Here is a 22,509-nt window from a genome sequence, read left to right on the forward strand (position 1 = left end):
ATTCCAAAGCCTAACTTTACAAATACAAATCTTCACAATCAACAAAAGGAAACTCAAAGAGAGATGAAGGCTCTGTACTCTTCCCTCGAGCTGTGGAGGGGTAGAAACCATCTTGCTTCACACTTATCTCAAAAAATCTAAATTTAAAAGATGTTAAATTGAGAAATTTTAACAAGAATGTCAATCTACAACTAATGAATCATCGAACTTTACATCAGAAACCAGGGATGTACTGTATGGTGACTAACATAATAAAAAAACATTAAAATAAAAAAAAAAGAATGTCAATCTAGTTCTCTCTTACAATATGGAGACTTATGAATAATCATAACTGTTACCAAGTAGTTCTATTCTCTGTTAATACAAATCTTTCCTTGGAAGTACTATTTAAAGAAAGACATTTTGTAGGACTCCCACAACTTTAGAAATTGATGAAAATAACCTATGAAAATAACCTACAAAAGAAATATGTAATTCTAACTAGGTATCTTGTTTGTTAACTCATTAACCTGGTGTAACAGACAGAATAATAGCCTTCCCAAGATGTCCTGATCCTGTGAATATGTTACTTTACATGGCAAATGGGACTTTGCGTAAGTGATCAAGGATCTTAAGATGAAAAAGTTATCCCGGATTACCGGTGGGCTCCACGTAATTACAAGAGTCCTTATAAGAAACAGAAGGACCAAAGTCAGAGACGGAGATATAACAGTGGAAGTAGAGAGTCAGAGTCAGAGAAGGTGAAGATGCTATACTGGTGATCTGTAGAGAGAGAAAAGGACCATGAATGAAAAGGAACGCAGGTGATCTCTAGAAGCTGAAAAAAGCAAGAGAATATATTCTCCCTGAGAGCTTCTGGAGGGAGCTCAAGCCTGCCAACACCTTGATTTTTAGGACTGCTGACCTCCAGAATTGTAAGATAATATATGTGTTTATTATTTATATTTGTCAAAATGTATTACAGCAGCAAGAGGAAGCTAATACCACCTAGTGATAAAGTTGTCTCTGCAATCTCTGTATTTGGAAACGGATTAATACTTTAAGATCATTCTAACAAATTAGAAAGGATCATTGGCACTTTCCTCTTCACCCACAGGCATGGATTATCAAATCTAAACCCGTAATTCTGCAGGATACAGCAAATAATTTGAAAAAATATATTTCTTTTAAATTAGCAGTGTCATGATTTCTACTCCGCCAGTGAGAAAAATGAAACTCTGAGAACTAACTTGCCTAAGATCAATACGCAAAGAGCTAGGATTCAAGTCCCTGTCAACTGTCAACAAAACCCAGTATTTTTCCACTACATCTTGCTGCCCCTCAAACTGCTTGGAGTGTGATGAAGAGAGGGTAGAGCATTCAAACGCATTCCTCAAATGATTCACAGCTGCACAAAAGACCCCATGCTTGTGAGATTCTCTGCCTTCTTTGCTTTAATTCCATGCTCACAGTAAGCAACAAGCTGTTTTCTTAGTTTGATTTCCCAAGTATCCCAATGTGGGAACTGACGTGCTCTGGAGAAAGGACCTGACTGTTCTGGTCACTAGAAAGTATGTATTACTGTAGGATGGGTGTGTTTTTCTTTCTATATCTATCTTAGTCTCAGTACATTAATTTGTATATATTTGTTTTTCACCAAGTTTCATTTCAGCATTTCACAAATGCTGAACACCAAATCCTGGACTACTGTCAATTATCTGAAATATCACTACCCTGCAAGCTCTTTTATTAAGTTCTGTTGGAATTTCCAAGTAAAGGTAATGTCCTTTCTTTGATAACTTCAAAAGTATTTACATACCAAACACCACTATGTAGAGCATGAAGCCTCAGAAACGCTTCAGTGAAAATAGTTTAAGAAAAGAAATTCTATTTTATTTTATACAGAATGATATCAATATTTGGAGGTACAAGGGCTGCAAGGGGAAAAATTACAATTATTCACAAATTACACTAACAAGCCAAAAATACTTCGTGATAATTCAATGAGCTGTACAGTTATGATTTACATACCTTTAAGTATGTTTTATATAAAGTTTATATAAAAACACAACAAAACCTATAAACAACTGGATCTAGAAAAAGAGGTAAGCAAAGTAAGAACAATGCACCAGAATCAAGCACTCCCATACACCAGCCACAATCAGTTACAAAACATAATTTAAAAAAGATCAGCGAGGACAATAAAAACTTATCAGGTACACAGAAATATGTCTAACAAAATATGCATGAAACCCTTACGGAGAAAACTATAAAACTTTTTTCCAAAGACATTAAAAATACCTAGACAAAAGGCGGGATGAACCGTATTCATTGTTGTAAAGATGCAACAAAATCTATAAACCTATAAACAGAAACAAGTTCTAATCAAAATTTCAATGTTTCTTATAGACCATGTTAAACTTACCTTAAAATTCATATGGAAAAGTAAAGGGCAAAAATATATTTTTGAGGAAGAGGAATAAGGAAGGAGCCTTTCCCTACCAAATATTAAGATGCATTACAAAGCTATAGTAATTAACAATGTAGGACTAGTATAGATACAGACAAATAGAACAATGGAACAGAATAGGAAGCCTAAAAGCAGACATATACATCTATTACAAAAACTTGGTATATGATAGAGACAGCATTATAAATCTGTGGACAATGAACAGACTATTCGGTAAATAATCCCAGAACCACAGATAAATCATTCCGGAAAAAAAAAAAAAGTAAGTTCTCTACGTCATACAATACACAAAAATAAATTCCAACTGGAAACTAACTGTGAAAAGAAAATTATAAAAGTTTTATAGGAGAATATAGTAGAATACCTTTATGAAATCAAGGTAAGAAAGAATTCCTTAAACAAGATGAAAAACACATATATGGAAAATGATTATCATTTCATGGCATAGTGAGGAAAACAGAAGAGGCTACTCTTTCATGAGGGCTAAGGTTATTAAAACTGCATCATAAATTTAACCATTTATGAAATGATTCACTTCTACTTGACCCCTTTTCCCTAGCTCTACTAAACCAGAGTAGCCTCTCAACTGTCCATTTCTTCAGGTACTTCCCAAGTTCAAGACTAAATGGCTAACCGGGCAGCTACGATATACCTGCTCTCTGGTCCCCACCCTCAGACGATTCTCATCCATTGCCAGAATAATGGCTACTTCTATGCAAAATTAAGTTCTCAACCTGGTGCCTTCCAGGAGGCCTTCACTGAGCCTCTAGGATGGGTTAGAGGCCCTCCTCCATGTTTCTTTTGACAGTACCACACCCTGGTCTCCCCTCCATCATAGCACTCCCTGTTGCAATGTCTGTGTCTATCTCATCCACCAGACTCAGTAGAAAATACACCTAATTTAATTGTGTCCTCATTATCCAGCAGAGTCTAGATCACTCCATTTTTCCTTACTTGATTAATTAATGGTGTATCTGACTTTTTTAAGGTTTCCACTCTCTTTCCCACTGGTATCCTAGCACTTCTGACATTCTTAGACTGTGTATGTTTCCCCTCTCACCTTCTATGACTTCCCCCTTTGTTCATTCACACTTGTCTGCCAGTGCCCTGGGAAAATATTTTCCTGATAACCAAAACAAATAGAGGGAATGAAAAGTAGCAAGCTATGCCCATCTCCCCCTGAAGCTATCGGTTCACTGTGCTCCTTTCCACCTGGAATCTTTCCTTTGTGACCTCTAGAATCCCCATTCTTGAAAAATAAGCTTACGTACACCCTTCAGTGATTTTTAGAACATCCCTTCACCTAGCCATAGATGAGCTAGTTTTCTCATAAGCCTGCTGATTCTTCCACACCTCTGGTCCCAACATTCCCAACTAGTAAACCACAGCATACTGGTATGCCAAACCTGTGCATAACATACCATTCAAGCAATATCTGTGAGATGGACATCCTCAGGCGGGTTGCCATGTAATATAGAGCAGAGCACAACATGTAAAAGCTAACAGGGTTAATGTCGTGTCCAACCGATAATAAAGATAACACATTTTCTAGAATATCTTTGCCTTGCGAATATGTGAGGGGCTATAGTTAGGCATTAAACAGTTTGACAAAAACAGCAGCCAAAGGATGAAAGGATATCAAGTGAAGAGCTACAACAAACATGCCACTGTTTTCAATGACTTTTCTTGAAAATTCAAATTCTCAACATGTACAGAGAAAGCAAAAATAATAACAGTAGTAAAATGTAAAGAAAGAGTGAACTAATATGCTAATATATTAATTTTTGTGAAATAACTAAAAACTATAGTCACATCCAAAAGGTACATTAAATACTAATTGCAATTAAAGTTTGGAATTATTTATTATTCCATTATTTGTTTTAAAATAAAAAATCAATAATACACATGTATAATATTTCACATCTTCATATAGAACATTTTGTCAATTTTCTGAAAGTTAATAAACTCATTTTTTAATCACTACAAGTGTACTTCTATAAAACCTTGAAACTCTGGGGAAGAAATAAAAAAGCCAGGGCCCTCCTGGCCCTGTGCAAGGGCTCCCTAAAGGACAGACTCTGGGAAAGAAAGGGACAAGGAGGGAGCTGGCTAAAGACAGTTGTTCAAGGACCCTCCAAAGACACAGGGTCATCTAAGCCACTACACTAGTCTTTACACTCGGCCATCCACAGATGCTGGTTATTAACTTCCTGGTTCTGATTCTTGACCCTTGAGTCTGAAAAAGAGACAACTGACTCAGAGCCCCCCTACAGAACTCCTGGCTAATTGCTAAAATCAACTGTTTGCATTGCAGGATAATAATGCAGCCTCCTTCATTCTCAAATGCCCTCAGAGGCTGGGCAACCACACTCAATTCTGGAGCCCAATTCTTGGGCCTTAAGATTCTGGGAAAGATGGGACCAAACCAAGGTTCTCCTGTGGAAGCCCCCTGAAGCAGTTAAGTGCAATTGTTCCAGGAGAAATGTGAAACAGTAATCAAGTCCCCCGTATCCACAGCAAATCACAGGTCCTGGCTAAGCCATAGTTCTCTGGCCTCAAAACTGTGGAGGAGAAAAAAACCAAGGTATAAATCCACATACATTTCATAGTCAAAACTGGTACAATTCTTGTGGCGATCCACTTTCCATTATCTAATAAAGTTGAAGGGATGCACATACTATTACCAAGTAATCCCTCTGCCAGATATATATCTTAGAGAAACTCATGCACATATGCAACAGGTGTACAAGAATATTCTTAGCAGCACTAGTCACAACAGCCAAAAATAGAAGGTAATCCAAATGTCCATAAACAGTAAAATGTATAAATAGGTGTATATGCGTGCACGTGTCTATACAAACGGGCAAATAAGTAATAACCACAAAAGTCAAGTCAGGATAAATGGTTACCTCTGGGGGAGAGAGAAGATTACGAGCGGAGGCTTCTGAATAATTTCCAATGTTCTATTTTTGGTTCTGGAAGGTTCTTTTATGGGTGTTTACTTTATAATTATTCAGCTTAGTGTACATTTACATTTTACAGAACTTTTGGTATTTTTGTTATATTGCACAATCTAAAAATATTTTTTAAAAAAGGAAGAATCCAGGGCCTTCCTATGGAATTCCCTTAAAGTATGTGTTCTCAACCTTTCTGAGATGATGAATGATATTATATAAAAAGCACCTACCTCTCTCTATAAAAAGTATGGGGACTGGCTAACATATCCATTTGCAATAGGATTTTTGGAAACACACACCTGGGCAAGCCAGGGTCCTACCCTAAAGTAGCTAAGGGCAGTTAAGTCCCTCCAAAAATAGAAATCAATATAGAATGCTATCTTAGCTCTCCTTACATTCAAGACCACCAGTCCTTTCTTGGCCCTAACCCTGGTTATTGCCCCCCACCAAAAAGGGCAAAGACAAAACTGAGACAAACAAAGCCAGGGCCATCCAAGGAATCTGCTGCTAAACTGGTTAAGGGCAACAACTCATGTTGGCAACTGCTGCTTCCATTCCCTAAATCATCTCCCTGCTGTGAAAATCTCTGCTCCTTTGATTTTCAATGCCATCTGTCTCACAGCTATACTAACCCCTTCTACAAAATATAGCATCTTCTTCATCTTCCTCTCCACTCTTTTTATCACCTTTTATCTTCTGCAGTATCTTTGATATCTCATGGCTAACTTGTCCATCACCCCAGCTTCAGTTCCTTGACCTCCTCTACTCCAACTCACTCATCATCCAGAACTACTTTTCCTCTGAACTCTTAAGCTCCAATAACCTACTCTGACCACCATTTCTTGTCTGCCATATCACCTTGTTACTTCTACTCTTTTGAGCTTTGAAATTTTTATACAAGTTCTCCCACACCCATGCACATATTCACACAACTTCTCTTTCTCTGGATCCACAGAATCTTCCTAAGAATATACTCTTCCCTGATGAGACTAGATCCCATGGTCTATAACCTGAACAAATCCCATCAGTAACCTCAACAACTTATTTATTAGCCCCTCAAACCTTCCACCACCCACAATCACCACCACCACATTCACAGTCTAAAATCAAACCCAATGTTTGCCTTCTTTGCTCCTACTTCTTGGCAGTTGAACGTACCTAGAAATAAAAGACAAAACTACAAACACTTCATTTCCAACCTAGATAGGTGTTCATTACTGCCCATCAATGTTCTTTCATTTCCTAAAGATGGTTGCAAGTTTCCTTGTCTTTCCTCTGGCCCCTGGCCATCCCCTCTCACACTCCAGAATGCCCTTACTACCTTATTCACAGGGAATAAAAGGGCACCAAGAAAGAAGCTCTCCCTATTTCTTGCTTTTCCAAAACCGTAAAAATTAAAAACATCCCTTTCTGACTCTCCTTAATACCAGTGTCAGAAGTGATGTCCCTTCTCTTGTTCGTGGCCAGTACTTCGTATGTTCTCTACATATCTTTTCCACATTTTGCTTCGCCAGTTATCCCCGTTCTCTCCTATTATTTTCAACCTCTGTTTTTATCAGCTCCTCCCCTGCAGAACATTATAAACACGTTCGAATCTCTCATCCTAAAAATATACATGTACCACCTATTATCAATTCCACTTTTCACAGACAAGATCTTTGACACGAAAGTCTACACTCATTTCATCAACACTTTCACCAATTATATTATTAGTCCTCTGCACATCAGCCTTCACTAACACTGATCCATACATAATCACTGCCCTGGTTTTCCCTAAATCCCTAATGTAACAGAACCCTCTCAGTCTACATCTTATATAACCATGTACAGGTATTTCACATTTTATATTTTTAAAAAGTTTAAGATAGTAGTCTTGAAAGACAAATGCAATATATGTTCATTAGTATACAACAGTGCCTGGCACACAGAAACACATAAAAGGAGATAAGTATCTTTAATTATCATTCCACTCTCCTAGAGATAACTGTTAAGGCTACATTCCAACAGTCTGGGAGAAGCTGAGCAATCTCACTCCTCCTTATACCATTAAATCCCATGAAGAAGAGGAGGAAGAGGAATTCTCAGATTACTCAAGGATGCACAACTGGGCCTCACTGTCAACTGGTGGAGCTTTGAAGAGAAAGAACACAATAAGCAAAAGTTCTCGTGGGGTCTGTTAAAGAAAAAAATTATCCTGACACTTGTTAAAATGATAAGATTAAAAGGACTATTGCGATAGGCATCAAGACTACTGCAATAGCAAAGAGAAAATGGACTCCACTCTGAATACAGTAAAGACAGCTGGGAATCTATAGCCAAGGAGTAGATCTGGGCAGTGATGGGGGGGGGGTCAGTAGATAGAAAATTAAGAAGAGACACCAAGAATAGGGGAATTCTTGCTAAACAGACTTAGAATTCTTGTTGAAGGAAGACCAGGATGATCATGTATTAAGGGGCAGGGAGGGGTCTCATTAAGTTGATTCAGCATGACTCTTTCTAAAACTGGACTAGATAGGTCAAAGACAATGCCCAAAGATGAGATCTAGTTGAAAAGAGGGCTCCAAGGAGCATGACTCAGGTTTGGTCAAGGAGGGAGTGTTTGTTAGTCCTTTTCCACTCTTCAGCTGTCCTTGGGCAGTGTTTTTTCACTGAAATATTCTCTATTTTAGACTTGTTGCAATGAGACGGCCCCTGGATATTTATGCACATACAGAATTACAGACATGCAACACTATGTACATGTGTATGCATAGAGCTATCTTATATACATATAATATATATCACGTATATATTATACATATATATAAAATGTCATGTTACACTGCACCCTATGTTTATATACATATATTATGTGTTATAATAGATTATATGTAATACACACACACATGACTCTCCCATACACCACACACACATATAGGGTGGAGTGTAACATGACACTGTCTCTCTCCCAGACCACTACACCTCTCTCCTTATCAGTCTCCTACTGTCTCATTCTCATTCCCCCACCCAGTGCACCATCAGTACATCACAAAGAGAACTGTGTATCTCATCCACTTAGGACAATTCCATTATTTCTTCTTCATAAGCTTCAGAATGAAATCCTAGTTCTCTGACCTAACTTTTGGGGCTCTCAACATCCTGTCCCCTATCTATGTCTCCAGTTTCATTTCTCCTCCTCTACATAAAACTTATGTTCCAGTTATAATCAACTACACATATGCCTTTCTTTGAATATATCAAGATCCCTCCACAGTTCTTCCAGTTTTCTGACTGGAACACCTTTCCTAACTTTTCGGCCTTCATACTTCCTCTATTCATCCAATATCAAACATTATCTTCCTTTCCAAAGCATTTGCAGATGCCCCTTCTGTGCTCCCCCACAGTCTATCACTTGCCGCCACTTGCCTATACCCACCACAGTACTCATCATACTCTTTAGACACTGTCTGTTCATTTACTCATACCCCCACTATAATGAATCTTCATCAAGAACAGGAAACCAGGGGCGTCTGGGTAGCACAGTCATTAAGCGTCTGCCTTCGGCTCAGGGCGTGATACTGGCGTTCTGGGATCGAGCCCCACATCAGGCTCCTCCGCTGGGAGCCTGCTTCTTCCTCTCCCACTCCCCCTGCTTGTGTTCCCTCTCTCGCTGGCTGTCTCTCTCTGTCAAATAAATAAATAAAATCTTTAAAAAAAAAAAAAGAACAGGAAACCAGTCAGGCTTAGCTTTACTAGTCCTCTGTACCCAGCGTAAGACCAGATACAAGGTAGTGTGGTCTCTAAACTTTTACTGAATGAATGACTACATAAACAAATGAAAGCCATGCTTAGCTTAATTTTCAATGGAATGCTGGTGGAGTCATTCACTTGTACTCAAAATAGTGAGGAAAAAGGCATAACAAAAGGTCACGTAGCATGACTAAGAAAATAGTAATAATCCCCTGAGCACACACATCTTGCTTTCTAAGTACCAATCCCTACTGAAATACATGCCTCCTAACAAAATGGCTGATTCCAGGATGGGGGCACAGAATGTACATAATGAACCTAAAGTATCTTATGTCAAAAAGCAAGGAAGGGCTAGATGGGTGATGGGTATTAAAGAGGGCACTTACTGTGATGTGATGAGCACTGGGTGTTGTACGTAAATGATGAATCACTGAATTCTACTCCAGAAACCAATATTGTGCTGTATGTTAACTAACTAAAATTTAAATTAAAAAAAAAAAAAGAAAGAAAGGAAGTCAAGATCTAATGAGATCATGTAAAGAATACAGGAGCCAAACAGAAAAGTCTAATTTCTATGATGACACAGTTTGAACATCAAAAATAAATCACAGTGGATACATATAATAAAATACATAAAAATCCACAAATTCCTAATGATATTAAAGAAAACAATGAAAGCCCCTAGGAAACCAACCCATTACTCCGATAAATGAAAAAAGGCATTCACCCTGACTTTCTTTTTATAAAATATATTTTGGGACCCAAAAAAAGCTGATAAAGAAAAGGTCTGTTTTAGGGGCACATGGGTGGCTCAGTCGTTAAGCGTCCCTCTCTCGCTGGCTGTCTCTCTCTCTGTCAAATAAATAAATAAAATCTTTAAAAAAAAAAAGAAAAGGTCTTTTTATAAAATAATTTCAGCTAATAAATGCAGAAGGATTGATAAAATTAGACCACTCTTTTTCAACTACTACTGAAATAATGAATTTAGACAATTATCTTCAATAGCTGCTAAAATCAACAGGAGAAAGGTTGATAGGAGATGCTACAATGGAGAGATCAGGCTGACAAAACCTGAAACACAAATCAACCCCAGAATCAGTTAAAATGTTAAACCAGATACGATGAAATACAATGGAAAGTGCGTATCACTACCTGCAACGATTTTTTCCCTTAAAAAATAATTGAAGGGATGCCTGGGTGGTTCATCAGTTAAGCGTCTGTCTGTCCTAGCATCATGGGCTCAAGCCCCATGGCAGGCTCCCAACTCAGCGGGAAGTCTGCTTCTCCCTCTACCCTTCCTCCCGCCCCCGCTTATGACCTCTATCTCTCTAATAAATAAGTAAAATCTTTAAAAAAAATAACTGAAACTGAATCTAATCAATCCTCTAGTTCTAAATGCCAGTGAACAGAAACATGCAGATGGGAAAACAAACTGAATAACACCTCAAGGAAGCAATCATCTAAATCCGTTCATTGACAGGATAAGTAACTTAGTTTCTCTAATAAACCATTGGTCTTTAAAATGTGGGGGGGGTGACTACAGATGGTCAGGAAAAGAGACTTAAAGAAAAATATCTAACGGCAATAAAGTGGCCCTTGTTTAGATATAGACTTAACAAAGCAACTACAAAAAGACATCTTTTTTATTAATACTTTTTTTAAAGATTTATTTACTTGAGAAAGACAGAGAGAGAGAGCACACACACATGTGGTGGGGGAGGGGCAGAGGAAGAGGGAGAGAAAGAATGCCGAGCTCAACACAGAGCTTGGTATCACGACCCTGAGATCATGACCTGAGCAGAAATCAAGAGACACTTAACTGACTGAGCCACCCAGTTGCCCCTAAAAAGACATCTTTAAGACAATCATGGAAATTTGAATATGGACGGGGCATTAGATAATATAAGGAATTACTGTTAATCTTATTAAGTATAATGGGCTTGTGGTTACTTAATATAATGCACTTAAGAGTTAGAGATGTGGGGTGCCTGGGTGGCTCAGTCGTTTTAAGTGTCTGCCTTCGGTGCAGGTCATGACCTCAGCATTCTGGGATCCAGCCCTGCGTCGGCTCCCTGCTTAGCAGGGAATCTGCTTCTCCCTCCCCCTGCTCTTGTGCTCTTGCTTGCTCTCACACTCTCTCCCTCTCAAATAAATAAGATCTTTTAAAAAAAAAGAGAGATGTACAGTGAGTTATTTACCTGTAATGACATAACATCTGGGACTGCTTTAAAATACCCCAGTGAAAAAAGTGGGTGAGGAGAAAAGGTCTCCTCAAATGGTATTAAGTGTTGAAGCTGAAAAATACATGCTTCTTTATTTTACTATCTTCTACTTTAAATATATTTGAAAATTTCAGTAATAAATGAAAAAAGCAGACAATGCATGTCAGGGGTTGCAACTAGCTCCTTCCAAACTGGACAGTTTGAGCAACAGAAGAAATGATGACTGCAATGGATTGAAAAGTACTACATATATAAATAGCCACAAGTTCAACAAAATAGAGAAAAGGATAACAAAAAAAATCTCAAAAAATATAAATATACTTTAATCTAGGTTGGATGATGGTTTTAAAAACCAGCTATAAGACCTATATTTTGCATTTTATAATTAATAGGTCCCTCGGCAGGATTTCTTCCTCTCCCTACCTCTTTATTATTTGATTTTTACCTTTATTCTTTTGTATATTATATGATACAGTGATAAGAGCATGGGATTTCATATTATAGAACTATGCATTTGAATATGAACAGCCTTTGAAGCTTTATGATTGAATAAGTTTCTTAGCCAAGTATGATTCCTTTCCTTTACTATAAAATGGAAGAATATGTACATCTTTACTCTTTGTTTTGATTAAATATGTATACATTGCCTGATGAAAAATAGAACCTTAGTAAACAGTGCTTGTCTTCTTTTTTTAAAACAAGAAATACCAGCTATAAAGGCTCACTGGGGGAAAAAAAAGAAATTTGAAAATGGATTAGGTATTAGATGATATTAGGAAATTATTTTTAATTTTTCTTGGTGACATCATGGTAATTAAATTATTTACAAAATGTCCCTAATATTCAGAGATGAACACTGAGATATTTAGGGGTAAAGTGACATGATGCATGCCCTCAAATTGATCTATTAAGTAGTATCTCAATCAAAATGCCAAGAAGCATTTTTGTGGAAACTGACAAGCTGATTCTAAAATGCATGAATAACCAGACATTACTGAAGAAAAAAAACATAACTGTAGGACTAAATAACTATATATAAAGTATATTATAAAATGACGTTAATTATGACAGTGGTACTTATACAAGAATAGAAAAACCAAGCAGAACGGAATTCAGAAACAAACCCATATATATAATCTAGTCATTTGATGTATGAAAAACATGACTCTATACAAGGGAAAGAACGATCTTTTCAGTAAGTGATAATGGGCTGACTGAAAGTCCATTTCTTTTTTTTTTTTAAGAAGTTTTATTTATTTGAGAGAAAGAGCATGCACATACACATGCATGAGCAGGAGCAGGAGCAGGGGAAGGGGCAGATGGAGAGGGAGAAGCAGACTTCCCACTGAGCAGAGCCCATTGTGGGGCTCAATCCCAAGACCCTGGGATCATGACCTGATCCAAAGGCAGACACTTAACCGACTGAGCCACCCAGGCACCTCTGAATGTCCATTTTGACATATGAAAAAAGGGGGGGGCTTTACTCATACTGAAATCATACACAAAATCAATTCAAATAAATTGTGAATACAAATGAAAAGATTAAACAATAACACAACATAGAAAAATGTATTCACGACTTTGAGAAAGGCAAAGATTTCTTAACAAAACAAGCACTAGCCATAAAGGGGAAAAACTATGAAACTGAACAATATTAAAATTGAGATATTCAGTTCATCAAAAGACACCATTAAGAAACTGAGAATGCAAGAAACTGAAATTTGCAATAAATATATCTAACAAAATATTAACATTCTTAATATAAAAAGATCTCCTACAAATCAGTAAGATAGTCCAGGGAAAAAGTGGTCAAAGATTAAACAGGTATTTCATAAAAAGATATCCAGGCCTACAAATATATGAACAAATGCACATTTATCATCAGATTTGCAAATTAAAACCACAATAAGATACCATTCATAACCACTAGAATGGCTTTTTTTTCCCTTAAAAAGCAAAAAAGCAAAGACAATGACAAGCGTTGACAATACACTGGAGCAAGTAGAACTCTTAAAGATTTATAAGAGTTTTATAGTACAGGCACACCTCAGAGACATTGTGGATTTGGTTCCATACCACCGCATCAAAATGAATACCACAATAAAGTGAAAAGAATTTTTTGGTTTCCCAGTGCATACAAAAGTTATGTTTACACTATACTGTAGTCTATTAAGTATGCAATTAACATTATGTCTAAAAATGTATATACTGTAATTAAAAAATATTGCTAAAAAATGCTAACCATCATCTGAGCTTTCAGCGAGTCATCATCACTGATCACAGATCACCATTAACAAATATAATAGTAATGAAAAAGTGTGAAATATTGCAAGAATTACCAAAATGTAACACAGAGACATCAAGCGAGCAAATGATGTTGGAAAAATGGTGCCGATGGATTTGCTCAACTGAGGATAGCCACAATCCTTCAATTTGTTAAAAAACGGTATCTGCAAAGTCCAATAAAGCAAAGTGCAATAAAATGAGGTGTGTCTGTACAACCATTGTGGAAAACCAGTTGATATTATCTACTAAAGCTAATCATATACATAATCTTTAATTCAGCAATTCTACTCTTTGATACATGCCCAACAGAAATGTGTGCATATATCACCAAAAGACATGTACTAGATCGTTCACAGTATTATTTACAGGCCAAAAATGGAAACAAACAAAATGTCCATCTGCTATGATATATTCACATAGCAATGAGAATGAAGGAATTACCACTGCACCCAATAATATGGATGAATCTCGAAAACGAAATCTTTTTTTTTTTTAAGATTCTATTTTTTTGATTGAGAGCCCACGTGCAGAGAGGGAGAGTGAGAGGGAGAAGCTGACTCCCTGCAGAGCAGAGAGCCAGATGCTATACAGGGCTAAATCCCAGGACCCTGAGATCAGGACCTGAGCTAAAGGCAGACACTTAACTGACTGAGCCACCCAGGCACCCCTTAAAAACAAAATCTTAAGCCAAAGAAGTCAGGCACACACAAAAAATACTATACTACCATATTTTTATAAAGTCCAAAAATAGGCAAAATTATTATACCATGATAGAAGCCAGGACTGTGACTAATGGGAGTTTAGATGTGACTTGTAGGGGATACATTCAAGGGCCTTGAGATGCTAATCATGTTCTATTTCTTAATTTGGATGCTGGTTACACAGGTGTTTACACTATGAAAGTGCTTCGGGCTGTACACTTATGATACATGCTCCTTTCTGTTTGTATTTAAGTTTACTTAAAAATAATGCCTGCAAATCTCAAATGGTTCAGCCAAAATAGATAGATCAGAAAACAGATAAACGATTACACTTTAATTAAAAAAATGAATGGCTGGCTGGCTGGATGGATGGATGGATGGCTAAGAGGAGCAAGTGAGTGAACAAGTGAACTAATACGGCAAAAGTTAACAACTGCTGAATCTAGGTTCAGAGCATAAAAGTATTCATTGTACTCTTCTTTCGACTTATGCCTGTTAAACTAAAAAATGTTCAAGTAAAAAAAGCCACCATGCCTCTCAGCTCTTAATATTTATTAACAAGTACCTGATATAATTTGACTTATGAAAGGAAATTTTTTTAAATGAAATTTCTATACCCAGATTATGTCTCATAAAATAATAAAATAATCCATATATTTTCTATTTCTCATTAATAAACAGAAAAAGAGAGACAAAAAGACAAAGAGAATCTGCTCAGGACTAAGTGTTTCACAGACCTCACCTCCATGAACCTCATCACGAACAGTAAGTTACTATCTACCTCTGAGTCTTGGTTTTATCATCAGTAAAATGACAATGATAATACTGACCTTAAAGGATGGTTTTGAACATTAAGGGACCAACTATATTTAAAAGGTTGCCTGTACAGACAGACCAGTACTGAATTCTTCCAATTTAACACACCAAACATTTATGGGCAACATACCATGAAGACACAGTGATAAGAGCAGTGAGAGAGGTAAGCAAATACGCCCTAAGACAGCACACAATGTACCACAGATAAACAGACTGAGGGAGAAGTGAGGATGGATATAAAGGTATGTCTTCCTAGCAGGGCTGGTAACTGACAATATACCTAAAGATAGCAAGAAGCTAGCCCAGGATAAAAAGAATATGGAAAATGTATGTGCCTGGATTAGGTTATTTCAGTATACAGAGTGCTGCATTAAAGCTATGCAGGAAAGTGACCAGGGGCAAGGGTGTGTGTGTGTGTAGGAAGCTGAATGAACAACAAATACAGAGACACCGACATAGATATATCCTGTTTTTCCCACTAATAGCTGTACAGTTTGTGCCCTCACTTCCTTTAGGTTCTGCTCAACATCAGGGAGGCCTTCCTAACCATCCTATTTAAAATAGTACATCCCCTCCCTGTCACAACCTATTCATATTTATTGTATATTCATTTATTGTCTATCAACTACAGTATAATAAACTTTTTATTTTCCACTGTTGTATCCTCAGTGCTTAACACTGCCTGACACATAAAGTTATTCAATAAAAAATTCTTGGATGAATAAATGATGGTTGCACACTGGGCTGAAGCTGTGTGACATTTAAATGCTGTGTAATTATGACTTAAATAGAGAATATGGAGACATCAGCAATACCCTTCAAAAAAGTTCCTAAGTGTTTTAGTATCGTGAAAATCTCCACCTCATTTTTTTCTAAAAGAACTGAAAATTATCCCTGGCCCAGAAAAAAAGAGTTACCTCTTATTTTGGCAAGTATAACACAGTAGTTACAGGAGGAGAGGAATAAATTGCTTGTTCAAGAAAATCCTTGGTTAAATTCCTCTTTAGAGCCTGAAAAGCCCTGACCCTCATCATAAGTTTAATGATCATGATGTCCCCTCTCTTGGGTAAAAAACTGGAATAATAAATTATGATTAACTTACGTTCTCACAACACAAATTAAACCTGATGAATGGGACAGAAAAATACATTTTTGCACCAAATAGAGAATACTTGCAAAGTTCCCAGGAAAACTGTGTCTGAAAAATCTGCCGGCCTGCTGTTCAATGTTGCTACCAGATACCAGAAAAGGATCTGCATAATAAACGTAACTCATATGAAAAAATAAATTTGTGATTGGATGTCATATCTGTCAACCATTTCTATTCCATGAGAAGTTCTAAAGGAGATGGGAAAGCTTCCACCATTACAAATTACAGGTTACAGGCAAAACCCACTATATCTGCACCTTTAAAAAGTGTGGATTGAGTTCTATGCCAATTTTTTTTTAATGTCATGAGTAGAGGGTTAAAAATCAGTGCAGTTTCTGATGTATCATTTTGTTTAGAGTAAAAATAATAATAATAAATAATAATAACAATAATAATTTGAACAAGACCCTACGTCTCTAAGGGCTAAAATTTCTGCCGCTGCTTATTTTTAAGAACAAAAACGGCGTTGACCAAGAAAGTGAAGTCACACCTGGTTTTGGCAAGTATATAATTCAATGGCCTTTGCAGGAGGGGGGCAGGAGGGATCAGAAGGCTTGTGGGGCAGGGAGGGAGGTAAAGTATTGGAGTCGAAGGAAAAGGAAGAGTGGGATAAAGGGGTTGCAGAAGTTTTTAGGCTAAAAGGGGGCAGAGAACAAGGTGGGAGGTAAGAGGGAGGAAAAAAATCTGTGATAGAGGGATTGACCCAGGCTCAGAACGGTCAGGGAGAGATCTGGGATAACGAGGACAGGTGAAGAATGAGCAGGGATGAAAGAACTACAAGAGAGAAAAGGGAGGGGATGACGGCCTGCCATCTTCAGAGTAGGGGAGAAAAGATAGGCGACCGGAACCTAAGCGTCAGAAGCATCCTACACACAACGTACTCTGGGGATGAAAACTTCTTTCCGCCCCATGTAGAAGCGAGGAGGAAAGCTTCCCCGAGGGTCTGGGGACTCAGTTGTGAAAATTATCACCCTCTTCTTTACACTCACCTTGCAGAAGAAAGCCGCGACACAACGATGGCGTGACCGGAAGTGCTATTTTCCTTCGTTTGGAGAGGCTTATCTTCCGCTGCCACGCCCCCTTTATCATGCAACTTCCTGTGCCTCTCTAGCAAGCTCTTACGATGCTTTATCTCTCTGGCTTTCTCACCCTATCAGATGATGTAAACTGGCTGGGAGAGGGATCAGTAATTTTTTATAAATCCTAGCTCTAGTCATCCCAAGAACTGAATAATTTCAGCCAAACCCCACGTATCCAAATTTGTCACCTTGCCTTGTTGATTTAGCCTTTGAAATACCTTCCTAACCCTTAGTCCCTTAACTCTTGGACTTCAACAGTTACCTATTTGTCATACTGGTTTACTGTTTTCTGACATACCATGTTGAAAAAAAAGTTCATCTTTATTAGTGGCATACTTTGATTTCAAGGTTTTGAAAAATCTTAAATCTGAATCATTTTTTGTCTCAGAATGGTATCCAAAGAGTTACATGCTATACTCAGTTTCCAAGTAAATAATAGTAAACTCATCTAGAAAGCATTCTTATATATGTATATACTCGCCCCCTAAGAAAATGATAACTGACAAAATTTTCAATAATAAAAATAATTCTTACTGTGGTTAAAAGTTCAGTAGTGAATTACCTATTGCCACTATCTCCAGAAAGCTCTTCTGGGCCCAAAATCTGTACCCCAATTCTCCTTTTTTGCAGTTATTTTCAGTCAATCTACAAGGATATAGTGAGCATCTACCATGTCCCAAATACTATGCTACACCCATGGGCATTGCAGTAGGAGTCCCACAGCTTAGAGGCTAAAGGTGCATTTTAAACACATAAGAGCCTGGCATAAAATAGGTGATTATCAATGTTTGTTGGATGAATAAATAACCAAAATGTGGTCAGGGAAATGACTGGGGCCAGCACCAGGTCCTTACTTTTGCTGGTATTTTTATAGTTCATTTCAACATTTTAACTCATATTTTTTCATTCAACCAGCAGATTCTGAACAACCACTCAGTGTAAGGTTCTGTTCCTGATATTGCCCATATAAAGAAAAATAAGACACAGTCCTGGATTTCAAGGCCATCCAAACAGTGGGGGAAATGAACACATAAACATCTAACAGCACTATAATGCAACAAAATAATAGGTAGAGAAGACAGTGTAGGAACTATGGCTATCCCATTGATTGGTGAATATTAAAAACCTGAAATATACCTTATCTTCTAAAGGGTGCTCATTAAAGACTTGTTTAATGTTGACTAGATTATTGAATGGATGAATGAAATGGAAGAATGGCAGTGGACTTGAAGTATAGTGTGAAAGGAACAGTAATGAGTAATGAAGCTGAATATAAGAAGAGGCCAGAAAAGGAAGGACCTTGCAAGCCACGTCATGGAGTTTGAGCTTAATCATGAGGAAAACAGAAACCCAAGGAAGAATTTTAAGCAAGAAAGTGTATGGTAATGTTTAAAATGAGAATATAGAAAATGGGTTGTACTGGTGCAATCTGGAGGCAGAGAAGTTGATTTAAAGGATATTGTAGTAATCAACGAATAAATACAGAAAATTAGGGGCTTATGCTATTAATAATTAATTGTATTTGGGAATTGAGCTGGAAAAATTAGCCAGTAGATTATCAGAAATCCAGACGCATTGAAACCTGATAATATTTCTTGACTTCCTCTACATTCAAAGTTTTGAAAAATTCATGCAACAAATATTTATCAAGCAGTTAATATGCACCAGGCTCTAAGGATAGAACCATAACCAAAATGGCAAAAATTTCTGCCCTCGGAGGGACTACATGCTTGTGGCAGATAATAAAATATTTAAGAAAATACATGCCAGAAAGTGACAAGTATTATGAAGAAATAAAGCAAATAAGTAGGATAGCAATGTACACGGAGAAGGGGGAGAAGATTGCCATTATGGAAAAGCTCACTGAAAGGGTGATATATGAATATTTATAGACTTTTCTCTAAGTCATCAGGATCACTTAGTTCAGACCCTCTGTTTCTACCAAAATCCCAACTCCTTAGCATGGTATACAGAAGCCTTGGTAGTCTAACTTGATCTCTCTCTCTCCAGCCTCATCTCTCACCACTCAGCTTTTCCCACCCTAAGCCAAAGTCTCACACGAGTGCTTACAATTTGGAAAGTGCACTAAGATCTCAAATATGTGTGCTTTCATACCCTGCTATCTAGTATTCACCTTTCATAGATCAGCTCATATTTTAACTCTTTCATTGAGCTTTACTGACTCTTCCTTCCATTCCTTAACCAAAACCAGACAACTGTTCCTCTTCTCTGCTTCCACCATACATCCTGTTATCACTTTATTTTATTCACTCAACAACCATTCGTTGGCCAACTACTGTGTGGTTGTCACTGTTCAAGGCAGTAGAGATACATGCATAAACAAAGGAGTGGAAAAAATCCTTGCACGTTTAAAACTTACCTTTTAGTGAGGAAGACAAGCAATAAGCAAAATAGCATAATAAATATGGAACTTATAAAAGAGTAGTTTTCAACTCTGGGTGTCCATTAAAACCACATGCATTATTTTGTATATATCATATATTATAATAAAGATATAAAGAATAATTTTAAACAATTACCCAAAGCTGACACAAAATCATATACAATAAAAACTTTTTATACCTGGCCCCTACACACTTAGTGAGTTTCTTAGTTATTCTTTCAAAGATATTTTATACATATGGAAGCAAACACACACGCACACACATACACACATATATTACATTTTTACCAAACAATAGTATATAATACAAACTATTTTGCACCAAGATTTTTTTTTACTTAACTATATATGTTGGCATGTGTTTCATCTTGTTACATAAAGAGATTTGTCATTTCTTAAAATTACATATAGTAAATTACTTTTTGATATGAATGGCACTGTGAGTATAAATTCATGTAACCACACCACAATCAGGATACAGAACAATCCCATAACCCCCAAAAGTCTCTATGACATACTGTTTTAGTCACACAGTCTTCCTCAACTACAAACCCTGGCAAAGGCTCCTGTTCTCTTTCAATCTAGTTTTCACTTTTCCAAAATGTCATATCTATGGAAGCATAGAATAAGTAACCTTTTGAGACAGGCTTCTTTTACTTAGGATAACACCTTAGAGATTCATCCAAGTTGTTACATGTATCAATTATTAGTTTTTATTTCTGAATAGTATTTTTTGTATAGATGTATCACAAATTGTTTATCCATTCACCGATTTAAACATATGGGTAATTTTCACTTTTGGAGATGATGAGTTAAGAGGCTATAACATTCATATGCAGGTTTTTGTGTGAACATAGTTTTAATATGGCAAAAGAAATGCCTAGCAGTAGGCTTGCTCATAAATTGTTATGGTATCTGGATGTTTAACTTTATAAGAAACTGCCAAAATGTTTTCCAAAGTGACCGAACGATTTTGCATTCCTACCAGCAATGTGTGAGTTCTAATTGCTCCACATCCTTGCCAGCACTTGGTATTTTTCATACTTTTTAAAAAGTTTTTATTTATTTAAGTAATCTCTACTCCCAACCTGGGGCTCAAACTCACAACCCTGAGATCAAGAGTCACATGCTCTTACAGCTGAGCCAGCCAGGCGCCCCTTCATACTTTTCTTAATGTTAATTATTCAAATAGATATATTGTAGGTAGAACTTCTGTGGCTTTAGTATGAACATTGTTTGTTGAAAGGACTATTATTTCTCCATTGAAACTGCATCTTTGTAAAAAATCAGCTCACCATATTTGTATTGGTCTATTTCTAAATACTCTATTCTTTTCTACTGATCTATATGTCCTTCCTTTACCAATATCACACTATCTGGATAACTGTAGTTTTAAAGTGAATTTTAATCTCAAGAAGTGTGATTCCTTCAAATTTATTCTTCTTTTTCAAAATTGGTTTAGTTATTCTAATTCCTTTGATTTTTCCTATATGTTATGGGATCAGCTTTTCTATAACTATAAAAAATCTTGTGGTGTTGGTGGGAATTGTGTTAAATCTAGATTAATTTGGGGATATTCTTCATCTTATTATGTAGATCGTACAAATCCATGAATACTAGATGTCTTTCCATTTCTTTAGATCTTCCTAGATTTCTTGAATCAGTGCTTTATAGTTTTCAACATGCAGATCTTGTTTACTTTTTGCTAAATTCACACCTAATTTCTTCCCTTTTTTGAGTTATCATAAATTGTATTGTTTCCTTCAATTTTGTTTAATTGTTGGAGCTATTGCAAATTTTTAAAAATTTCATTACTGGTTTTTAGATGTATGATAGATTTTGTGTGTTGAGTTATACCCTGAGTTTTTGTTGAACTCACTTGATATTTCTAAGGGTTTTTATTTTGTAGATTACTTGGGAATTTTTTCTAGACAATTATGTTGTCTGCATATAGGGAAAGTTTTTTCCCCTTTCCAATTAGTATTAATGTTATTTCTTTTTCATGAGTAATTGCACTGTTTAAGACTTCCACTACAATGTTGAATGGAAGTGGTGAGAAGAATCTCTTTGCTTTGTTCCAGAAATTAAAGGGAAAGCATTTAATTTTTCAGCATTAGGTAAAGCTGGAGTGGCTATAATATTAGAAAAAATAGACTTTAAAACAGAAAAGTTTATTACAAGTAAAGAAAAACATTTTATAATGATAACAGAGGATATCCATCTATAAGATATTAAAATCACAAACACAGGTGCATATCCACCTAAAACTGGAGCCCCAAAAGAAGAAAAACAGAAAGTTATAGAAATTAAGAGTGTTATGGAGAATTCAACAATATTTGGAAACTTTAATACTCCACTTTCAGGAATGTATAGGACAACAAAGCAGCAGATCAACAAGGAAATAGAAGACTTGAACAACAATATAAAGAAACTAGGCTTAATAGTATACCTGCCTCTGAAAAGGCAAAATACATATTCTTTTCAAGTGCACATGGAACATTCCTCAGGATAGACAATATGTTAGGCCACCAAATATTTGAAATCAACAAAACAAAACAAAAATTGTTTCTCTGAAAAGACCAACAGAAGTCGCAAATCTTTAGCTAAACTGACCAAGAAAAAAGAGAAGGCTCAAGTTACCAAAAGGAGTAATGAGACAGCAGTTGTTACTACAGACATTAAGGAAAAAGAAAGAATATAAGAGAATATTATGAAT

General features: G+C 36.6%; 1 protein-coding gene across 1 annotated transcript in view; it reads right to left on the reverse strand.

The window, feature by feature from the left end:
- Positions 1 to 17,332, reverse strand: part of MAGED1 (MAGE family member D1) — a 64,939-nt gene extending 47,607 nt beyond the window's left edge. The window contains exon 1 of the mRNA XM_008705462.2: positions 17,300 to 17,332. The gene's annotated coding sequence lies outside the window, so the exon portion shown is untranslated. The remainder of the gene's footprint in view (positions 1 to 17,299) is intronic.
- Between the last annotated feature and the right edge of the window lie 5,177 nt (positions 17,333 to 22,509).

This window comes from Ursus maritimus, assembly GCF_017311325.1.
Source record: "Ursus maritimus isolate PB19 chromosome X unlocalized genomic scaffold, ASM1731132v1 scaffold_X1, whole genome shotgun sequence".
Classification (NCBI taxonomy): domain Eukaryota; kingdom Metazoa; phylum Chordata; class Mammalia; order Carnivora; family Ursidae; genus Ursus; species Ursus maritimus.